This window comes from Phyllostomus hastatus, unplaced genomic scaffold (assembly GCF_019186645.2).
Source record: "Phyllostomus hastatus isolate PE091 unplaced genomic scaffold, TTU_PhHast_1.1 phas_contig_86, whole genome shotgun sequence".
Classification (NCBI taxonomy): domain Eukaryota; kingdom Metazoa; phylum Chordata; class Mammalia; order Chiroptera; family Phyllostomidae; genus Phyllostomus; species Phyllostomus hastatus.
Window position 1 is genome coordinate 40,450,341 of NW_025333977.1, and position 8,644 is coordinate 40,458,984.

At 49.7% G+C, this 8,644-nt stretch overlaps 1 long non-coding RNA gene across 3 annotated transcripts; it reads left to right on the forward strand.

Moving 5' to 3' along the window:
* The first annotated feature begins 3,556 nt into the window (after positions 1 to 3,556).
* On the forward strand, positions 3,557 to 8,430 carry LOC123826737. 3 transcript variants are annotated; one of them, XR_006787120.1, is made up of 3 exons: positions 3,557 to 3,789; positions 4,286 to 7,740; positions 8,197 to 8,430. It is a non-coding gene; the product is annotated as an uncharacterized LOC123826737 (long non-coding RNA). The 3 variants fall into 3 exon arrangements; XR_006787118.1 differs by having other exon boundaries at positions 4,286 to 7,502; positions 7,628 to 8,430; XR_006787119.1 differs by having other exon boundaries at positions 4,286 to 6,199; positions 7,420 to 8,430.
* The last annotated feature ends 214 nt before the right edge of the window (positions 8,431 to 8,644 follow it).

Consider the following 8,644-nt stretch of genomic DNA (forward strand, 5'->3'; position numbering starts at 1 on the left):
TCTTCCTGGTAGTGAGAGGGCCCTTGTGGAAAGAACTGGAAGTTGTTGAAGGGAGTAGAGTAGTTTCTGAGTCATTACCATTGAAATGATAATATCGCAAATGAGGGCTTGGGATGTGCTCAGTCACTGTGGCCACCTTAAGAGGGCTAGAGACCAAGTTACTTGAGTTAGACTAGATAGCATCTAAGGTTCTTCCCGTTATTATGCTTCTGTAATAATAAATTTGACTTGGCATTCAGGGCCCCTCATAATCACAGTCAAACTCTCTTATAGATGCATCTAGCACTATTCCCCCTAACACATAATTCTCTCAAGCCATGCAGTTTTCCATGTCCCATGAATTTCATGCTCCTTCCTGCCACCAGACTTCTGATTCTCGTGCATTCCATGCCTCTTTCCTCTTTCCAATACTAAAGCCCACCCCTCCTTGAAGGCCCTCTTCCATCAAACATCTCCTGCCTTCCCAGCTGTAGTCCGCCCCTTCAGCCTTCCACCTGCACTTCTCATAGGATGCTCACATTTACACTACCTTGTGTTCTAGGTATGCGGGAACACAGCTTACCAAGCTAGGAACTCTCGGAGGATAGATAGGGGGTCTCAGGTTTTCTCAGAATACCCCCCGGCACCTGGCATAAAAAAGTTGTTCATGGAATGGTTATTGAATTAGACCAAGGAATTCCAAGGATTAATTCATATACATTATATCTTTGGTTTTGATGTTTTTTTTATGTAAGGTATGTTAACGAAGATCAGGTGCTTTCTCAAATAGTTTCAATGAAAAGAGGACCTGCTGAAAAGATACATGAGACTGCCATTGACCTCCAAGGACAAGAAGTGAGAACTGATGTGTCACAAGGGAACAGAAAAGTCTCTTCTCTGTGTCCTTCAGTGGCTATAGAATCTCTTGTCTAAGAAGAGGCTGGAAAGAAGTATTTGAAGTCATGAAAGGCAAGGACCTACACCCAAGATTACTCTATCCAGCAAAGCTATCATTTAGAATGGAAAAGCAGATAAAGTGCTTCCCAGATAAGGTCAAGTTCAAGGAGTTCATTGTCACCCAGCCCTTATTATATGAAATGTTAAAGGGACTTACCTAAGAAAAAGAAGATGAAAAATATGAACAGTAAAATGACAACAAACTCACAGCTGTTAACAACTGAACCTAAAAAAACAAAAACAAACTAAGCAAACAACTAGAATAGGAACAGAATCACAGAAATGGAGATCACATGGAGGGTCATCAGGGGTGGGAGGAGAGAGGGGAAAAAGGTACATGGAATAAGAAGTATAAATGGTAGGTAGAAAATAGACAGGGAAAGGTTAAGAATAGTATAGGAAATGTAGAAGCCAAAGAACTTATATGCACGACCATGGACATGAACTAAAGGCAGGGGATGCTGGTGGGAGGGGGGTACAGGGCAGAGGGGAATAAAGGGGGGAAAATGGGACAATTGTAATAGCATAATCTATAAAATATATTTTTTGAAAAAAGCATATGTCGTCTCTAACTCTTTCTGCTCTTGGCAAACTGGACCTTTCCACAAGACTCTTTTTCATGTGTTCATAATTTAGACTTGCCTGTGGCTCCTACTTTGTTATACATAGTCCTGGCTCCTCCTGTCTTGATGTCTCAGGACCTTTCAGCTTGAGAATACTCCTAACTTAAGACTCTATGTCTTTTGATGGGCAAATCCCATCAAGAAAGAAGCTGACTGGCTTGGACCACACTGAAGCCCAATGTCGTGCGTCCATGCCTGGCTGAGTCAGCTGATGAGGATCAGAAGTACATGGTACCCAGGGGCCACCCTTTCAGCACGAAAGGAGTTCGGGGGAGGATTGCATTGCTTTCCAGTAACTGGCGATAGGTTGGATCATCATCCCTAAATGAAGCTAAACAACAACATCTACAAAGAGCAGTAAAGGATACAGAAACCACTACAGGGATCTACAATGTGGATTTATAAGTCAAAGTGTTGGCTGTTTCCTACTTGAATGCTGCCCAACATGGGTCTCTGAGGTCTCTGGGAGCTAAGTGCTACTTGTAGGTTGGCTCAGTCTCCCTCAGAACCTTCTACTTGTATTTGTGTTTCCTTTCCAAGAGATACATGGATGGAGCAGGCAGTCCGAACTAGATGGATATTTCTGGTTTGCTCTCCCTGTAACCAGCAGAGGTGACACTGGGGCTGACCAGATGAGGAACCGGGGGAAAAAGAAAAGGGTAGAGATGAAGGGTGTTGACCCAAGGATCCAGGTACCTACCCACTAAGTCATGAAGAGGACCCTGTGAGACGGAACTGCGTGTCAGTTAGAGCAGATTCAGGCTGATGTTCAGGTTGATGATGCTTGGGCACTGTTTTGCCTTTCTTCTGGATCATTCCTTTCAGCCTAGGACACACTGTAGTGTTTCTCTTATCTTAACGTAATCCTCCATTGACCCCCTTTCACTCCTCTCCAACTACTACCCCAGTTTCCTATTTAATTGTGATGATTCCCAAATTCACACTTCCTCTGGGAGAGCTGCCTAAAGAACACGAGCATCAGCTCACTGCTGCCGAGATTTGGGGAGGCCCAGAGAAGGACGCTTTGCAGAAACTACTGGGACCTTCACATTAACTAACCACTGTGTCTGCCCTTGTTGTCCTTATTGGATTAAACAGTGACAGACTAAGACTTTCTGGCCAAAGAGAGGAAACCTGCGGTGGCCTGCTTCCCTCTCACGGCCCCCTCTCACTGTATTCTCCTCCCTTTCTTCTCTTTGTCTCAGGAGACTCTACCTACCCTCTGAGATGCTATTAAAAGTCTCCTCTTCTACAATGCCCTCCCTGACTTACATCCAGAAAAAAACCTCTCCCTCCTCAGAACCCCAGTATCCCCTTGTTGCTATCATGAAGGTCGCATTTGTCACGTGGATCTCCCTGACAACCCTGGATCTCCCTGGTGACAAGAACCACATCTTTTTCATCTTCAGGACACCTGACACCCACTAGCCTCTGAGGGTCGCTTCCCAGAAAACTTGCTTTTTTTCTTCTCACTTTTTAAGCAAGACTCTATTTCCCTTAAGTGTAGTATGCTCATCTCAAAAACAGGCGCAGGAATTATCTCCACCCTGCCCACTCAAATCCAATAAGACCAGAGATGGTGAAAGCTTTGCACATCCTACAGAACCGTAGGAGTATGTGGGGATTATTCTCGATGCCTACTGCATTGTTCTCAGAGACAGACTGCTGACTGGCCCATCATTTTGTCCGTGCATGTTTATGCTTCAATGGTCTGTTTACAAACTGTGAGCTGGCTTTGACCCTGTAAGCTGATGACAAATGCACCCACTCTTGTTTGTGTGGGTGCCTCCTCAGTCCAGGGCAATAACCTCACAATAGTACCTGCCATTTCACAGGAGATGTCTTAAAATTGTAAAAGGAAAGACAGAATTAGAGCCATTTTCTTAGGCTTCCGGTAGGGTGTGTCTTAGTACCCACCCACAGGCCACTGGTGTGTGAAGCAATTTCCTTTCCCAAGCCCTTCATCCATACATTCACTCACTCATTCACTCATTCAATCACTGGTTCAGTGCCCTCCTTCACATAAGCCGGCAGGAATCAGAGCCAGGGTGGTAAGTGCTCTCACAGGTCTCTGCAAAGGCTCTCAGAGGACAGCCGAAGAGGGATACCTATCCCCGACTCCAGGGGGAAGCTTCCTGTGGGAGGTGGCACCTGAGCTCAGTCTTGAAGGAAAGGACTGACTACACACCCCTGAGGATGCAAGAACAAACAGTTTGTGCAAAACCTGAAGGTGAGTGAGAACACGGTGTGTGCAGGAAAGAACAAGTTGTCCACAGTGGCTGGAGTGGAAAGCTGAAAGGGTGGGTGAGTAGAGCTAAAACCAGAACAGGAGCGGGACCAGGAAGAGTCTTAGGAGCTATGCCTTAAAACCTACTGCAAAAGATGCCTGAAATTCCACTGTTAAAACTTACTGGAGGTGATGCAGTTAACCTGTGGGAGAACTCATGTCTAGGCTCCTCGGCTCTTTTGCTCCCTCACTGGTCATTAGGTGCCCCTGGCCAAGGTGCCCCACAAACTAGCCAGAGCCTTGCCAGGGAGCAGATTGCAAGGAGTCCCAGGCCTGAGCCAGGCCTGGGAACTGTCTCAAGCTCAGATGGGTTCTGTAGCAGCTGACAGGGCATCTGAGCAGGGACCAAAGATCCCCCAGGAGGCCGGGAGTCCACGTTGCTTCGCAAGCCATCCAGCCCTTCCCTTCCGTGGTTAATTTTCACTTTTCATGTGCTTAGGGCACCAGAAGCAGAGGACTGCCTGATGGGGACCACATGCCTCCCCCACCGCAGGCGCTTTGATTCCTGCCCAGGCTACAAACATCCTGCTGTTCCTGCCTGCGCCAGACACCTTCCTTATGCGGCGTTGCGTGCAGAAGACCCTTGCTACATAAAAAGACTTGCAAGTCCCAGAGCCATCCCCTTCCCCCCTTCCTGGAGGGGTGATGCTGGAGAGCAATGCCAGCACCCCCATCCCCAGCAGGGCAGCCACACAGTGGCTTCCAGCAAGGATCCTGCGGGCCACACAAAGGAAATGGCAAGATAGTGAGTCACCCAGAGGCTCGCCTGCTGCCTGGGCTGCTGGCCCACAACAGGACCTTTGTGCTGCGCTCCAGGAGGACAAGGAGGACGGGCGCAGGGAGGCAGACATTGCAGGGCTCTGAGTAATGCTCAAGAGGGAAGGGATCTCCACAGGAAGCAGGGCCGACTTCTGGGCGCCCACCACTGCAGAGCCACTGGTGCAGGGACTCGGGCAGACTTACCGAGTGCCCCTCTGCCACCATCTGCTCATACTGCTCGTCCCCTGCAAAGATGCATCCTGTTTTTCAGAGGACTGTATACTTCACCACAGCGTGAGGAGTGTGAGGCCTGGGAGCATGTCCTTTAAACTCTTCCTACGATCATCCCTAACACAGCACTGAGAAGGTGCTGAGAGTTTGTGGGAAGGGTGGATGGATGGATGGATGGGTGGGTGGAAGGAAGGAATAATTCACTCGTATAAATACTATAGCATGTGGGGAGCTAGCCCAGTGTCTCCATTTCACAAATTGGGAAATGAGGGCCCGGAGGTAGGAATGGCTAGACCTAGGTCCCACAGGGAGTAGGTGACAGCTTTAGAATCTGGGTGCCATGCTGCCCAGCCTGGGGTGCTCCACTGTGTAGCTGCTGTTGTACGGCTCAGGGAACACCAGGAGGGCATGACTGGCACATGGACAGAGGTCAGGGTGGTAAGAACCCACAGCATGGACACGATAACCATGGAGGACAAGGCCAAGTCTAGGGACTTACTGGGGAGTGAGGAGAAGAAACCAGAGCAACAGGAGGCAGGGTTCCAGGCCTTAAAGTGATCGCAATCTCTTGGCCTAGGCAGGTCATAGGGTTTACATAAGATGGGGAAAGAATCGGCATTGTTAACACCTAGTGTGTGCCAAGCACAAACATTTAATCCTTTAACCCTGAGAAAGGTGTCATAACAGATAAATATGGGTCTGGGAGACCAGTGGCCTCTGGGACAGTCAGTTACCAGCTCTGTCAGGGCCTCAGAGTGCTGCGGGTGACTTGGTGGGGCCCTGGGTTACAGGATGGATGGATGGATCCAGGATCCAGTGCACATTTCAGTGCAGCAGGCCCACAGACTCGGTTTGGTGGTGCCCTCAGAGGGGGTCAGGGGGTCCTGGAACTCTAACTCACGTCAGCTTACACTGAGTCTGAGATGAGACTGGGGTGCCGACGATTTGAGACTGTTCGTTCGCACTGTGAGAAGGTGAGCAGTGCAGGGTAGGGAAGCAGCATCAGAGGTTTAGCGCCCAAGCCAGGATGCTCTGTTCACCTGTGGCCCTCCTTCCCACGGCGGGTGGCCAGCCACAGGCTGCACAGCTAAACTCTGAGGCTGGCCGGCCCAGGGCAGCATGCAGAGACATGACCTTTCTCCATGGCCTTTACTTTCCCTACTTCCAAGGAGGCCATACTCACCACACATTCCTTGTTCATAACAATCTTCTTTTGGCCTAAACCAAAACGGCAGACTGGCTGAACGCTTCGGACCAGCTGATACAGCCATATCCTGGACACCCTGATGAGATTCAGACAGTGTAGAAACCCCTGGCCTCCTCGTGATGGACCGGGGCTTAAGGCAGATGCCGTTCATTCACGGTAAGAATCATTTCCTACCTCTGGCATTTCTCTGTTCCTTAACAGAAGCTAATTTTAATTTAAAGATGACAGTATTGAACTCCCCACACCCATGCCCTCCCAAAACTTCCTAAATTATCCAGTTTAAAGATAAGGAGTTTAGAAGTCCAGTAACTTCCCAAAATCACAGGGCGCCAAGATTCCAACCTACTCTACTATGCGTGCCTGCCCTTAAGACTATTAGCAACAATGATGATAAAGCCCACCAATCGCCAAGGACTTGCTATGTGCCCAGCATATGTGCACAGCACTTTGTATATGTTTTCTCATGTCATCCTCATAGTGTAGATGAGAAACCCAGAGATGTCTCTCTTCTTCATTTTATAGGTAAGAGTTGAAGTGTAAAGTGGTAAAGAACTTGCCCGGGCCAGGGTCACACAGCTACTCAGTGCAGGAGCTGGATTTCAAACCAGTCTGTCTGCCTCTCCACCCAGGCTCTTAGCCACCCCACTCCGTGGCAGAACCAGGCACAGTTTCTGCAATCACTCAACCTCATGTTACCCCGGGGTCCTGCCTGGGGAGAAGTGGCCCTATCTGGGATTACCAAAATCCAGAGCCTCGCCCTCAGTTGTCAGTTGAAGGATTAAGTTTATATCAGCTTCCCAGAGAGGAACAGGTTCAGACAGCGAGATTTAGGATGATTCACCCCCATGGGTCTCTGCCAAACCTAAGTAATTGATTCACCTGTGAGGTGCACCGGCCAGAGGAGGTTGTGGTTTAGAGCACTGGTTCCGAAGTCGGATGTAGGTGGGTCTGAAACTCCATCCACCATGTCATAACTCCAAGAATTTGGACATGTCACTCCCCCTGTTATAGCCTCAGAATAAGGGGAAATAATGCCAACCTTGCACAGGAACTGTGGCTTAAACAAATATAAAATGCCCAATACAATGGATGACACTCAGCACAAGCTCAATAAATGATAATACTTCTCATTATTATTGGCTGAAAACGGGGCTTGGCCACCTGACAAGGTCTCCCCCTGCCTGGTGGGCAGGTTACCTTGATAAAAACACATTCTGACTCAGAAGGCTGGTAGGAGCGCCCAGGTAAGCAGGTGGGGGTCTGAGCCCTAAGCCTCTGATAGCGAGATGAGGTGCCCACCACCCTTCCCTCCCACCCTTGGGGTATTTCTGTTTGAACACCCACTTCTGACTCGGAGCCCGCCCTCTCTTGGACAGAACCGCTCACCACAAGAAGGCCTCTCTTCTCAGAACTTCCCACTGAAAAGCAGGCCCGGTGCACCTCATCTTCCAGACCCCCGGTGCGTAAACTCTCGTTCCCCCTTCGAGGCCCCAGTCAAACGCACCCCTCTGTGCGAGCCCTCGCCAGCTGTCCCAGACAGAGGGAGAGCGGCGGCAGGCTGATCCTACCACATGCACATTGCAGGTGCTGGGGTGCCGCAGTGGACAACACAGGGGTGACTCGTCTTTGTCTGGAGCTTGAAGTCCAGTGGGACAATAAACGAAGCAAACAAATGAACCAAATTGTTACAGCTTCCGGTAATTGCGAAGAAAGAAACAGCAGTGTGATGTGGTAGACAATAACTCTGGGGGTGATGGGGGTGTCAGGAAAGGCCTTTCTAGGGAGGTGGCATTTACCCTGAGGCCAGAGGGACTGGATGGAGGCCACTTTGCCAGGAGCTGGGAACAGAAGGTTCCCGGCATAAGGAACAGCTTTTTGTTTCCAGGGAGGAAAAGAATTTGGTGTAGCTCATTGTTCGCAAAATCAGGCCGGAGCAGATGGAGCGGGTGGGAGGAAGCATGGCGCTCAGATGCAGGCCAAGGGGCCGTGGTCCTCGATGCACCCACCCGAATGTGGGGCAGTGAGGACAGGACCTGTTACCATTTACTGAGCATCTGCCACGTGCCAGGCACAGTGCAGACATTTTCTGTAAATTCTCTCCCTTAATCCCTGCCACCCCAACGCACCACACAATGTCTGTATTCATGCTCTAGTTTGCCGTACCGCCAGTACTTCCCTGCAGGGTTGTTACGCTGCACACAACACCTCCTCCACCACCACGGGACTGGAAGCTCCCCATAAGGCGTCTTGGGACCCCAGCACAAGGCACTGGAACAGGGTGCTGCCGTGTCTGTGGAGATTTCAGACAACACTCCTCTTCACCCAGTCTTGAGCAGTTCAGTTTGGGGGGTCGGTAAAGACATCAACACCGTTCAATAAAGTTTGTAGAAAACAGCAGGCATCTCATTGTGCTGATTTAAGGAAAACTTAATTGTATCAGTAACGTGTTCATAAGTCTTACTTAGGTCAGCCAGTCTCGGGATACTCTGCACAGGGGCTGATCTCACCCCTTTGTGTGAGAGCGTCTACTGTGAAGGGTGGCGGTCCCAGAACTGCCCCACCCCACAGGGAGTGGTGCAGTCTTACGTGCTGCACGCACAC